We start from the raw sequence: 14,385 nt of genomic DNA, 5'->3' as shown, positions 1-14,385 counted from the left end.
AGGCTTTAGAGAGGGTGCAGAAGAGATTTACCAGAATGTTGCCTGGTATGGAGGGCATTAGCTATGAGGAGCGGTTGAATAAACTCGGTTTGTTCTCACTGGAACGAAGGAGGTTGAGGGGAGACCTGATAGAGGTATACAAAATTATGAGGGGCATAGACAGAGTTGATAGTCAGAGGCTTTTCCCCAGGGTAGAGGGGTCAATTACTAGGGGGCATAGGTTTAAGGTGCGAGGGGCAAGGTTTAGAGTAGATGTACGAGGCAAGTTTTTTACGCAGAGGGTAGTGGGTGCCTGGAACTCGCTACCGGAGGAGGTGGTGGAAGCAGGGACGATAGTGACATTTAAGGGGCATCTTGACAAATACATGAATAGGGTGGGAATAGAGGGATACGGACCCAGGAAGTGTAGAAGATTGTAGTTTAGTCGGGCAGCATGGTCGGCACGGGCTTGGAGGGCCGAAGGGCCTGTTCCTGTGCTGTACATTTCTTTGTTCTTTATTTTGACATGGGAAGTCAAAAAACAAAAGCCATCTAACCTACACTATGCCATTATCATCCATATGTTTATCCAATAAACTTTTAAATGCCCTCAATGTTGGCGAGTTCACTACTGTTGCAGGTAGGGCATTTCACGGCCTCACCACTCTTTGCGTAAAGAACCTACCTCTGACCTCTGTCCTATACCTATTACCCCTCAGTTTCTGGCTATGTCCCCTCGTGCTAGCCATTTCCATCCGCGGGAGAAGGCTCTCACTGTCCACCCTATCTAACCCCCTGATCATTTTGTATGCCTCTATTAAGTCTCCTCTTAACCTTCTTCTCTCTAACGAAAACAACCTCAAGTCCATCAGCCTTTCCTCATAAGGTTTTCCCTCCATACCAGGCAACATCCTGGTAAATCTCCTCTGCACCCGTTCCAAAGCTTCCACGTCCTTCCTATAATGAGGTGACCAGAACTGTACGCAATACTCCAAATGCGGCCGTACCAGAGTTTTGTACAGCTGCAACATGACCTCATGACTCCGGAACTCAATCCCTCTACCAATAAAGGCCAACACTCCATAGGCCTTCTTCACAACCCTAGCAACCTGGGTGGCAACTTTCAGGGATCTATGTACATGGACACCGAGATCCCTCTGCTCATCCACACTTCCAGGAATTTTACCATTAGCCAAATATTCCGCATTCCTGTTATTCCTTCCAAAGTGAATCACCTCACACTTCTCTACATTAAACTCCATTTGCCACCTCTCAGCCCAGCTCTGCAGCTTATCTATGTCCCTCTGTAACCTGCAACATCCTTCCGCACTGTCGACAACACCACCGACTTTAGTGTCGTCTGCAAATTTACTCACCCACCCTTCTGCGCCCTCCTCTAGGTCATTTATAAAAATGACAAACGGCCCCAGAACAGATCCTTGTGGTACGCCACTTGTAACTGAACTCCATTCTGAACATTTCCCATCAACCACCACCCTCTGTCTTTCAGCTAGCCAATTTCTGATCCACATCTCTAAATCACCCTCAATCCCCAGCCTCCGTATTTTCTGCAATAACCTACCGTGGGGAACCTTATCAAACGCTTTACTGAAATCCATATACACCACATCAACTGCTCTACCCTCGTCTACCTGTTCAGTCACCTTCTCAAAGAACTCGATAAGGTTTGTGAGGCATGACCTACCCTTCACAAAGCCATGCTGACTATCCCTAATCCTGTTATTCCTATCTAGATGATTATAAATCTTGTCTCTTATAATCCCCTCCAAGACTTTACCCACAACAGACGTGAGGCTCACCGGTCTATAGTTGCCGGGGTTGTCTCTACTCCCCTTCTTGAACAAAGGAATCACATTTGCTATCCTCCAGTCCTCTGGCACTATTCCTGTAGCCAATGATGACATAAAAATCAAAGCCAAAGGCTCAGCAATCTCTTCCCTGGCTTCCCAGAGAATCCTAGGATAAATCCCATCAGGCCCCGGGGACTTATCTATTTTCAGCCTGTCCAGAATTGCCAACACCTCTTCCCTACGTACCTCAATGCCATCTATTGTCTTGAAAGGTGGCACATCGGACATGGACGGCACGGTAGCACAGTGGTTAACACTATTGCTTCACAGCGGCAGGGACCCGGGTTCGATTCCCAGCTTGCGGAGTTTGCACGTTCTCCCCGTGGCTGCGTGGGTTTCCTCCGGGTGCTCCGGTTTCCTCCCACAAGTCCCGAAAGACGTGCTTGTTAGGTGAATTGGACATTCTGAATTCTCCATCCATGTATTCGAACAGGCGCTGGAATGTGACGACTAGGGACTTTTCACAGTAACTTCATTAACGGTGTTAATGCAAGCCTGCTTGTGACAAAACAGATTATTATTAATCCCGCACTTGCTGAATCTTTCTGCTCATGGCTTGGTGGGGGGACTTAAACCTGGGACCGTGTAAATCAGAGGGACGAGTGCTAACAACTGAGCCAGGAGATGGGAATTATCAAATGGACGGTTGCTGGACTGGGAGTTATCATAGAATCATAGAATTTACAGTGCAGAAGGAGGCCAATCGGTCCATCGAGTCTGCACTGGCCCTTAGAAAGGGCACCCTACCTAAACCCACACTATTCTCGTAATCCAGTAACCCCATCCCACCTTTTTGGACACTAAAGGCAATTTATCATGACCAATCCACCTAATCTGCACATCTTTGGACTGTGGGAGGAAACCGGAGCACCCGGAGGAAACCCACGCACACACAGGGAGAACGTGCAGACTCCGCACAGACAGTGACCCAAGCCGGGAATCGAACCTGGGACCCTGGAGTTGTTAAGCAACTACGCTAACCACTGTGCTACCGTGCTGCCCGTGTTAATGTAAGTCAGTGCAGGAACTGATAGCAGAGGAGTATTATAATCACGCTGATTCTTTCATCCAGTTGGAAATCTCATTAAATTGGTGAAGGTTTTATGGTTCGTTCAAAGGTATTAAAAGAGTTTGCTGACTCAGAGGATTCACCGCACACCTGGAATTCTGCTGCTGCTGTCATTTGTGAATTTTATAAGTGGCCCCAAGTGAGATGTCCGTCTTTTGTTTCAACTTCTCCAGATGTGGTTGCTAAACAACCGACGCACAGTCCCCACTTCAGATCCTTGGTGAGTATTGTTTTTCCATGGGCTGCTCATTTGAGGCGAACATATAAAAAGCAGAAGCACAAAGAGGCATCAAAACACAGAAGAATGTAGGCCTGACAGCATCTGAAATTGGTTGGAAATCTCTTGAGTTGAAATGGGCTGACACATTGCTTCTGAGGGGAGGGGCGATTTGTCCACTGCACCATTTTAAGTGGGTGGGTGCCTGAGAGATTTTACTGACTGACTTGTTAATCACTTCAGAAGCTAGAGTCAATCTGCTTTGGCGTGGGACTTGAGCTATGTTTAGAGACTCATATACACTTACATTTGTACAGTAATGTTCAGGTCCTCTGCTCTTTGCAGCCAATGAGGTTCTCCCTCAGTACGCATGTTTCAGCTTCAGGTTATCTTTTAAAATAAATTTAGTAAGAAGTCTTACAAACCAGGTTAAAGTCCAACTGGTTTGTTTCGATATCACTAGCTTTCGGAGCGCTGCTCCTTCCTCAGGTGAATCTCAGGTGAATGAAGGAGCAGCGCTCCGAAAGCTAGTGATATCGAAAGATGTGCAGGTAAGGTGGATTGGCCATGATAGGTTGCCCTTAGTGGCCAAAATTGCCCTTAGTGTTGGGTGGGGTTACTGGGTTATGGCGATGGGGTGGAGCTGTTGACCTTAGGTAGGGTGCTCTTTCCAAGAGCCGGTGCAGACTCGATGCCGGTGCAGACTCCTCCTTCTACACTGTAAATTCTATGAAATTCTATGAAACCTGTTGGACTTTAACCTGGTGTTGTAAGACTTCTTACTGTGCTCACCCCAGTCCAACGCCAGCATCTCCACAAATAAATTTAGAGTACCCAATTCATTTTTTCCAATTAGTTTAGCGTGGCCAATCCACCTACCCTGCACATCTTTGGGTTGTGTTGGTGAGACCCACGCAGACACGGGGAGAATGTGCAAACTCCACACGGACAGTGACCCAGGGCCGGGATCGAACCTGGGACCTCAGCGGCGTGAGACAGCAGTGCTAACCACTGCGCCACCGTGCTGCGCCAGCTTCAGATTCTTTGAGTCAAAACCTCTGCAATGGGATTTGAACTCACAACCTTCCTGTTCAAAATGCAACTCACTGAGCTACATAGACTGGCGCATATTTTTTTCCCTGAAGGCCGTTACACCCAGACATCAGGGACACGGAGAGCAATGAGGCATCTCATGCCACTTCAATGGCTGTAAATGCTTTGGGATACCCGAAGGTTGCTAGCGAAATATGAGGCTGTCTAGATCTCACTCCGACAAGGAGCAGCCCGTTCTCCCTGTGCCCTGACCATCATTATTTTATTCTTTCATGGGGTGTGGGCATCGTTGGCTCGGCCAGTATTTAGAAGACATCCATCATTGGCCTTGATAAGGTGGGGAGCCTCCTTCATGAACTGCAATAGTCCATGTGGTGGAGGTACATCCACAGTGCTGTTAGGGAGGGAGTTCTAGGATTTTGACCCAGCCAGCGACAGTGAAGGAACGGTGCACAGGTGACACTGCCAGGCTGCTAGTGCCCGGGTGCCAGGGTACCACCCTGCCCTGTCCCCAACCACCCTGGGTCTCCAATGGCCTGTGAAACCTGCCGAGGTGCCGTCATGCCTGGTCCATGTTTGTGGAAACCAATGCGAAACGGCGCCTGGTCAAGTTTCGGCAGGCGCCTGTGAGCTCCCGGGCAGCGGGTATTTAAATGAGCTGAACGGCTCAATTAAATAAAATTCTCGTAGAATCCCTACAGTGCAGAAGGCCATTCGTCCCATCGAGTCTGCACTGACCCTCTGAAAGAGCACCCTACCTAGGTCCAAACACCCACCCTATCCCCGTAACCCCATGTAGGGGCAATTTATCGTAGCCAATCCACGTAACCTGCACACCTTTGGATAGCATAAATATGTTGACCTGGATCACGCCCAGCGAGGGTGCAATCCAGATTGCACCGGGCGGTGCGGGTCGGGTGGCTGGTGATTGGCCTGGCGCCCGGCGTGGATCCCGATTTGGGGTTCTCGCGGGATCCCCCGTTGTGTCCGGCTCTGCACTGGGTACAATGAGGTGGCTGAATCGCGCCCAGACTCCAGGTCAGGTTGGTGTGTGACTTGGAGGGCAACTTGCAGGTGGTGGTGTTTCCATATGTCTGCTGCCCTTAGAGTTGGGAGAGGGTATGGGGGAGGGGTTCTGGCGTGAGGTGCTCCGGAGGGTGAACGCCTCCACCTCGTACGTGAGGTTGGGGCTGATCCAGCTGAAGGTGGTGCATAGAGCACACCTCACGAGGGCAAGGATGAGCCGGCTCTTTGAGGGGGTAGAGGATGTGAGGGGGTAGAGGGCCCCGCAAACCACGTTCATATGTTTTGGTCCTGTCCAAAGCTGGAGGATTACTGGAAGGATGTGTTTAGGGTAATCTCTAAAGTGGTGCACGTGAAACTGGACCCGGGCCCTCGGGAGGCCACATTCGGGGGGTCGGACCAGCCGGGGTTGGAAACGAGCGCAGAGGCAGATGTTGTAGCCTTCGCCTTGTTGATCGCCCGAAGGCGGATCCTGTTAGGCTGGAGATTAACCTCTCCACTCTGTGCCCTGGCATGGGGGGGGGGGGGGGGGGGGCGGGGGGTGGTGGTCTGTTGGAATTCTTGACTCTTGAGAAGGTTAAGTTTGAACTGAGGGGAAGGATGGAGGGATTCTAGAATTCATGGGCATTATTCATTATGCACTTTCGAGAATTGGATCACATCGAACATTAGTACATTAGCACATCGTACAGTTCTGGTCACCGCATTATAGGAAGGACGTGGAGGCTTTGAAGCGGGTGCAGAGGAGATTTACCAGGATGTTGCCTGGTATGGAGGGAAAATCTTATGAGGAAAGGCTGTTGGACTTGAGGTTGTTTTCGTTGGAGAGAAGAAGGTTAAGAGGAGACTTAATAGAGGCATACAAAATGATCAGGGGGTTAGATAGGGTGGACAGTGAGAGCCTTCTCCCGCGGATGGAAATGGCTGGCAGGAGGGGACATAGCTTTAAACTGAGGGGTAATAGATATAGGACAGAGGTCAGAGGTAGGTTCTTTACGCAAAGAGTGGTGAGGCCGTGGAATGCCCTACCTCCAACAGTAGTGAACTCGCCAACATTGAGGGCATTTAAAAGTTTATTGGATAAGCATATGGATGATAATGGCATAGTGTAGGTTAGATGGCTTTTGTTTCGGTGCAACATCGAGGGCCGAAGGGCCTGTACTGCGCTGTATCGTTCTATGTTCTATTAGGAGGGTTGGGGGCTGGGAGGGTTGGGGGAGGGGGGCTGTGTGTGTTAATGGTGACTATGGGTGATTCCTGATTCCTTTTTGTCATTTGTTTATGTTAACATGCGGGCTAATGTTTGGGGGTTTGGTGGGAGGATGGGATCGTTATTGATATGGGGATTGACATTGCATTCGTTACTGATTATTGTTGGGTGTAAATTTGGGAGAAAATGTGAAAAAGGAGAATAAAAATATATTTAAAAAAAATATCTGCTGCCCTTGTCCATCTAGGTGGTAGAGTTCAAGTTTTTGGAAGGTGCTGTCAAAGGAACGGTGAGTTGCTCCAGTGCATCTTGTCGATGGTACACACGGCTGCCACTTTACGTTGATCGTGGAGGAAGTGAATGTTTAAGGTGGTGGATGAGGTGCCAGTCAAGCGGGCTGCTTTGTTGTTGCTGGTGTTGAGTTACTTGAGTGTTGTTGGAGCTGCACTCATCCAGGCAAGTGCAGAGTATTCCATCACCCTCCTGACTTGCGACTTGTCAGTGGTGGACAGACTTTAAGGGTCAGGAGGTGAGTTACTTACTGCAGGATTCCCAGCCTCTGACCTGCCCTTGTAGACGCAGTATTTATACCAGCTTTGACAAAGGGTCACCTGGACTCGAAACGTTCGCTTTTTTCTCTCCCGACAGATGCTGCCAGACCTGCTGAGATTTTCCAGAATTTTCTCTCTTGTTTCAGATTCCAGCATCCGCAGTAATTTGCTTTTATTTATACGGCTAGTCCAGTTCAGTTTCTGGCCAATGGTAACCCCCAGGATGTTGACAGAGGGGTTTCAGTGATGGAAATGCCATTGAATGTCAAGGGGAGATGGTTGGGTTCCCTATTGTGGAGGTGGTCATTCCCTGGCACTTGTGTGACGCCACTGTAATTGCCGCTTATCACCCGAGAGCCTAAAATGGGATCAAGTCGGCATTTGGATTGTTGTGTGGATTTGCGGAGCACTCTGTGGCTGTCACACATGACTGTGATTCAACATTGATACTTGGGGACATTTGTGAGGTCTTCACCTCAAACCCCCTTGTTTTCTGATGTTAGTGGATCTTGCTGTGTATTTTCAGCATTTGCTGAGTTTTATTTCAGGTGCACACTGCACTGCGCCATCGTTCTTATTTCCCTTTGACACAAACTAATGATGTTTTAGCTGAGGGAAGGATGAGCGGGTGTTGAGGTGGGTTTGACAAGTGCGCGGGGTTGCGTACAGGGAGCAGGCTGGTTGAAGAATTTGTAATTCAGAGGCTGCCTAATGTCAATCGGCGGCACGGTAGCACAGTGGTTAGCACTGTCGCTTCACAGCGCCAGGGACACGGATTCGCTTCCCGCTTGGGCCACTGCCTGCGCAGAGTCTGCACGCTCTCCCCGTGTCTGCGTGGGTTTCCTCCGGGTGCTCCGGTTTCCTCCCACAAGTCCCGAAAGACGGGCATGTTGGGCGAATTGGACATTCTGAATTCTCCCTCTGTGTCCCCGAACAGGCGCCGGAATGTGGCAACTAGGGGCTTTTCACAGTAACTTCTTTGCAGTGTTTATGTAAGCCGACTTGTGACAGTAATAAAGATTATTTATCAATTGTAGCAAATTGGGTTGACATGCTTCCTGTTCGCTTTTTCAAGAACATTAGGACATAAGAAATAGGAGTTGGAATAAGACACCTGGCCATTCGCTAAGATCATGGCTGATTATTGACCTCAGCTCCACCTTCCATCACTATCCTTATATCCCTTAATTCCCTTTGTAGCTGAAAATCTATCAACCTCTGCCTTGATCTACTCATTGACTGACCATCCATGGCTCTCTGGCGTAGAGAACTCTAAAGATCCATGACCCTTTGAGTGCAGAAATTTCTCCTCTTCTCAGTCCGAAATGGTCGACCCTTGTTCGAAGACTGTGACCCCGAGATCTAGATTCCCCAGTGACGGGAAATATTTCACCCCCACAAGCCAAAGATGCGCCGGTTAGGTGGATTGGCCACGCTAAATTGCCCCTTAATTGGAAAAAAAAATAATTGGGTACACTAAATTTATTTTAAAAAATGAATCTCACATGTTTCAGTGAGATCACCTCACATTATTCTAAATCAGAGAGGATTTTGGCCGAGTCTACCTGGTTTCTCTTTTCGGTGGCAGGTAAATGATTCGCCCCATCCTCAATCCCTTGTGAAGAAAGTGACACTTGGAACCTGGTAAAAGGATCAACTTTACCTCCACGAATAACAATAGCGACTGGCTCCTCTGCACTGGTGAATGGGCACCACATTCTTCGTGAAGTGACCTGGGAAGCAAGTTAATCTTCCTGCAGTACAGCTGGCCAGCAGCGACAGATTCCAGAGGTTAAACGAGGTTTAAAAAACAAAGCCTGCGAATACACACTTGTCCCTGTTCAGCATTTGAAAAGACGGGTTAGACGAGGCCTGTGTTAGTAGAGGGAGGCAGGTTTGCCACCTCCTCCCTCCCTCAACAACACCACCCACCCACCCTTCCCCGCCCCCTCCTCCATGAGGCCTTCTCGAGTGACAAGCTGCTACAAGCCTGGCTACCTGGGCTGCATGCGAGTGAACGCGGCCTCTTGCCTGAGTTAATCATGAAGTGTCTGGTGGTTGATTAACTGGCGTTGAACAAAGAGGATACGAGAGCTCAGGTGGCTGGCTGTTCCAACGCCAGGCCAGACTGTGACCAGCCCATCGGGGGTCAAGCTATAGAAAAGAACACTTCAATCAGCATTTTGACGCGAGAGAGAAAAAAAAACCCTGAATGCGGCGGCGTAAAGAGCGTCCCCTGACATTAAGTATCCAGTCCTCCCCAAGGCAAAAACTCTGTCACGGCGGGGTCACAAAAGGTCAAAGAAAATAGATACTCGGGCTTGCTAAAGTTGAAATTATTGGGAGATGTTCAAAGCAGCTTTCAAAGCGTGCCATATGTTGCACGCACTGGCCCACTCTTAATGTCTCGGCTATTATCTTCCTCTCAAAAAACATCCCGAAACTCTTAATCTGCGACTCGTTTGAGCCACAGGCCGCTCTCACGACGGGGCCTGTTGGCCTGGGGAAGGTCACGGGCACGCCAGCGAGCGCTGGAGCAGGAAACTCTATGTGGTGAAACCACTGTGTTGTATTGTGCTGCCACAGTATTACGTGTTGTACAGTAGTGCCACTATATCACATGTTGTACGGTTTTGGCTCTGCCCGTGGCTCCTCCCCCTAGGGCCTGGGTAAAGAGGCCGCCGACCTTTCACACCGCCTCATTCTGGGGCACGCTGCCAGCTCTCTTGTAAGTCGATTAAAGCTATAGTTAATTCACTCTGCGTTCTCCGTCTTGATTGATGGCATATCACTCTAGCCGCTGCGACTGTTGTGTCAGCAAACCTGGCAGCCATTTTGCACACAAGAAGATCCCACAGCCAGCGCTGAGATGAATGTATATGGCTGAGTGAGTGGCCTCGCAATTAGAATCAGAAGGAGATTATTGGGCCTGATTGCACTCCAGAGACCTGAGCATGAAATCAAAGCTCGCAATCCAGCACAGTACCGAGGGAGCGCTGCACGGTTAGAGGTGTTGTCTTTCAGATGTGGGGTTGAATCAAGGCACTGTCTGTCCTCTCGGGTGTAAATAGAATCCCCTACAGTGCAGTAGGAGGCCATTCGGCCCATTGGGTTAGCACTGACCCTCTAAAAAAGAGCACCCTACCTAGGTCCACTCCCCAGCCCTATCCCCGTAACCCCACCAAACCTGCAAATCCTTGGACACTCAGGGGCAATTTTGGCACGGCCAATCAGCCCAGCCTGCACATAGTTGGATTGTAGCAGGAAACCGGAGAACCCGGAGGAAACCCACGCAGACACGGGGAGAACGTGCAGACTCCGCACAGTCACCCAAGGCCAGAATTGACCCCGGGTCCCTGGCGCTGTGAGGCCACAGTGCTAACCATTGTGTCACATGCCGTCGCTGAAGATCTCATGGTGCTATTTTGGTTTTTTTAAATATACATTTAGAGTACCCAATTGATTTTTTCCAATTAAGGGGCAATTTAGCGTGGCCAATCCACCTACCCTGCACATCTTTGGGTTGTGGGGGCGAAATCCACGCAAACACGGGGAGAATGTGCAAACTCCACACGGACAGTGACCCAGAGCTGGGACCGAACCTGGGACCTCGGCGCCGTGAGGCAACAGGGCTAACCCACTGTGCCACCGTGCTGCCCCGGTGCTATTTTGAAGCAATGGAGTTCTCTGTTGTCCTGGGCAATATCCCTTATCCAATATCATGGAAAACATCCGATTACCTGTTCTTATTACATTGCTGTTGATGGGATCTAACTGTGGGAAAATTGGCTGTTGCATCACTATAGTGATTATACTTCAAAAAGTACTTAATTTGCTTTATGAACAGGCAATGGGACTAAGCTACCAAGTAGCATTGGACGAATCATCGATTGTGCACACTGCTCTGAGGGTGCAGCCAATCTGTTTAGGCGTGTTTGAGCGTGTGTGTGAATGACTGAGTGTCCATGTGTACATGTGACTGGATGTGTATGTATTTTCTTTTAAATTTGGAGTACCCAATTTTTTTTTTCCAATTAAGGGACAACTTGGCGTTGCCAATCCACCTAGCCTGCACATCTTTTGGGTTGTGGGGGTGAAACCCACGCAGACACGGGGAGAATGTGCAAACTCCACACGGACAGTGACTCAGGGACGGGGTTCAAACCTGGGTCCTCAGCGCCGCAGTCCCAGTGCTAACCACTGCGCCACCATGCTGCCCTGGATGTGTATGTATGTGTGTATGCCTGAGTGGATGTTGGTGTGAGTGTGCAAGTGTATGTGTGAGTGTGCATGTGGGTGCATCAGTGGGTGTTGGTGTGTGCATGTGAATGAGTGTGTCTGCATGTATGCGTGTCTTGAATATGTGCATATGCTCCCATTTGGTGTGTGTGTGCATATATGTGTATGTGTGTCTACATGTGCATGCTTTGTACTTACATGAGTGTGTGCGATCCCATGTGTGCCTGTGTACCTGTGTGTGCGTGTGCATGCATAAACACAAGTGCATGTGTACATGTGTGAGAGAGGGGAATGTGAACTATAAAAGAACGTCTCACCTCAGTTTGAGAACTGGTGTTCGTTTTACAAAAGAAGAGCAAAGCTTCAAAGAGGCCACACACCAATTCTTACATCTATTCTCACATTTGAGGTGACAGATTCACGAGATAAGCCCCGCTCTCATTTCCAACTATGAAACCTGATGAGTGTCTTTGACCCATTCCTAGAGCATCTCCATCAGTCAACACAAGTTAAGCAGCAGGACATTTGATCTCGATACTTGACGAGTGTTCCACACTGACAGTGCCTGACTCCACAGGGCAGAGATCAGAAGCCGGAGAGAGGGGAATGGTGGATCAAATGCCCCCTCTCTGCCCCTCCCCCTCCCCCCTCTCACACAGATGTGAAAGATCCCACCCCATTATTCAGGAGGCGAGCAGGAGAGATTTTATTGACACCTCATAACCCCTTGACCACCATTATTCAAAACCATTTAGTAGAATAAACCATTATTCAGGTCGATACAACATTGCTGTTTTGTGGGAGCTTTCTACGGGCGAATTCTTGGCTGCGTTTCCTACATTACAATGGTCACTGTAAAAAAAAAGGACTTCATCAGCTGTAAGGCACGCATTGACTGTAAAATCCTGAGGTCGTGAAATGTGCTGTAAAAATGCGAGTTCTTTGTCTCAAAAACAAACGCTCAGCTAATTCCCCCAGAGCAAGGCAGAGAATGCTGGAAATCAGAAAGAAAAAGACAGAAAGCCTGAAAAAGGTGTTAGTCCCATCAGCGGCTGGAGACTTAACAACCCACACTGGGCTACAATGGGGGAGTATTTAGAGAGAAATTGCCAGCTAGTCACTCTTGTTCACTCAGGATCGCACTGTCTTCTCGGTTTTGTTAAAACTTTACCCAAATGGTGGATCCCTCGTGATATTTTTAGCTTGTGGGAGCTGCTGGAAATACAGGGACCTGGGAACCTCTGAACTGAGCTGAACCAAATAGCCCAGAGAACATTGCCCTGAATATAAGGGACGCAGTATCGTTGAGCGTCTGAGGATCCTGGGATTATATTCATTGGAGTTTAGGAGGTTGAGGGGAGATCTAATAGAAACTTACAAGATAATGAATGGCTTAGATAGGGTGGACGTAGGGAAGTTGTTTCCATTAGCAGGGGAGACGAGGACCCGGGGGCACAGCCTTAGAATAAAAGCGAGTCACTTTAGAACAGAGATGAGGAGCAATTTCTTCAGCCAGAGAGTGGTGGGTCTGTGGAATTCATTGCCACAGAGGGCGGTGGAGGCCGGGACATTGAGTGTCTTTAAGACAGAAGTTGATAAATTCTTGATTTCTCGAGGAATTAAGGGCTATGGAGAGAGAGCGGGTAAATGGAGTTGAAATCAGCCATGATTGAATGGTGGAGCAGACTCGATGGGCCGAATGGCCTTACTTCCGCTCCTATGTCTTATGGTCTTATGGAGCCATGAAATATGGATGTACAAATCTGCAATAACGTTTAGACCCTCTGGTGCAGTAGGAACAACACCTTTGTGAGTGAGGGGCCACTTTTCAATTTTTTTTCTCACTCACGGGGCCGATGAGTAAATTGAAGCAAGTCTGTTGCACATTTGCTCTTGTTCGTCTCCATAGAAATTCTGTACTGGAGACCAGGAGATCCTGTTCTTCTGATGCCAGAAGCTCTGGGTTCGAGTCCTATTCGAGACTTGATGGTGTGTTCATAAGGTGGAGAAACAGGTCTCATGTCAACCTGCAAATCCTTCCAGTACGCCAATGGTGAGAGCCGGAGAGACTCCGGTCGGCCAATGTGGTGGAAAGGAAGTTGGGGCCTATCCCTTCACCATCCATAGCTCCAGGGCGAATAATAATAATCTTTATTAGTGTCACAAGTAGGCTTACATTAACACTGCAATGATGTGACTGTGAAAATCCCCTAGTCGTCACATTCCGGCGCCTGTTAGGGCACACAGAGGGAGAATTCAGAATGTCCAATTCACCTAACAAGCACGTCTTTCAGGACTTGAGGGATGAATCCGGAGCACCCGGAGGAAACCCACGCAGACACGGGGAAAACGTGCCGACTCCGCACAGACAGCGACCCAAGCCGGGGATCGAACCCGGGCCCCTGGCGCTGTGAAGCAACAGTGTTAACCACTGTGCTACCGTGCCGCCCACATGCTACATTAACATGCATGTAAAATATGTATGTTGTCGCAGCAACGTGGACTCGCTGAGTGAAATGTAACACAGCACTGGAGAGCAGAGATATTAAAAAATGGCGGTAATATGTTAAGCCGTCTCCCAGAACAAGCATGGCTTTGTTGCCCCTGGAGTTGAGTCCTGTGGGTTATTCATATGTATGCGCTATCCTTAGTACACAGGGTCATAGGAAGGGCTTCAGTCTTATGAGAGATGGGGGAAGGGAGAGAATTGTTAGCTCCAGATGAACTCCCAACCACCCCAAACCCAACTGAACAGTGCAAGAGCCCATTTTCTAAATGACTTAATTTTCTTTAGGCCTTTGCTCCATTGTTTATTCCAACCCATACCCAGTGCACTCACTCTTTCTCCAGGTTCCTGTGTTCAGAAAACTCCTTGATCTTATTATTATTATATTATGATTTAATTATCAACTGCTTATCCGATGTCCGGTGCAGGATGAGCTGAAGCTTTCTCCAAATAAATATTGGGAAGACTGAATGTTTTTCACCTACCTGCCCCAAACTCTGTTCCTTAACTACTGACTCCATCGCTCTCTGTGGCAACAGTCTGAGTTTAAGTTTGTTTGCAACCTTGACAGCTGAGTTTCCAGCATCATATTGGTGCTGAGGCTAATACTGTCCATTTTCACCTCTGTAACATCACCAACTTCTCCCCTGCCTGAGCTCATCTGACG

At 48.7% G+C, this 14,385-nt stretch overlaps 1 long non-coding RNA gene across 1 annotated transcript in view; it reads right to left on the bottom strand.

The window, feature by feature from the left end:
* LOC140427686 (uncharacterized) overlaps positions 1 to 8,851 on the bottom strand; it is a 56,438-nt gene extending 47,587 nt beyond the window's left edge. Inside the window, exons 1-2 of the long non-coding RNA XR_011948586.1 lie at positions 8,637 to 8,851; positions 2,037 to 2,345 (exon numbers count right to left, since the gene is read on the bottom strand). This is a non-coding gene — a long non-coding RNA (uncharacterized lncRNA). The remainder of the gene's footprint in view (positions 1 to 2,036; positions 2,346 to 8,636) is intronic.
* Between the last annotated feature and the right edge of the window lie 5,534 nt (positions 8,852 to 14,385).

This window comes from Scyliorhinus torazame, chromosome 1 (assembly GCF_047496885.1).
Source record: "Scyliorhinus torazame isolate Kashiwa2021f chromosome 1, sScyTor2.1, whole genome shotgun sequence".
NCBI lineage: Eukaryota > Metazoa > Chordata > Chondrichthyes > Carcharhiniformes > Scyliorhinidae > Scyliorhinus > Scyliorhinus torazame.
Note: the sequence above shows the minus strand (reverse complement) of the source record. Positions and strands in the feature narration are given on the sequence as shown.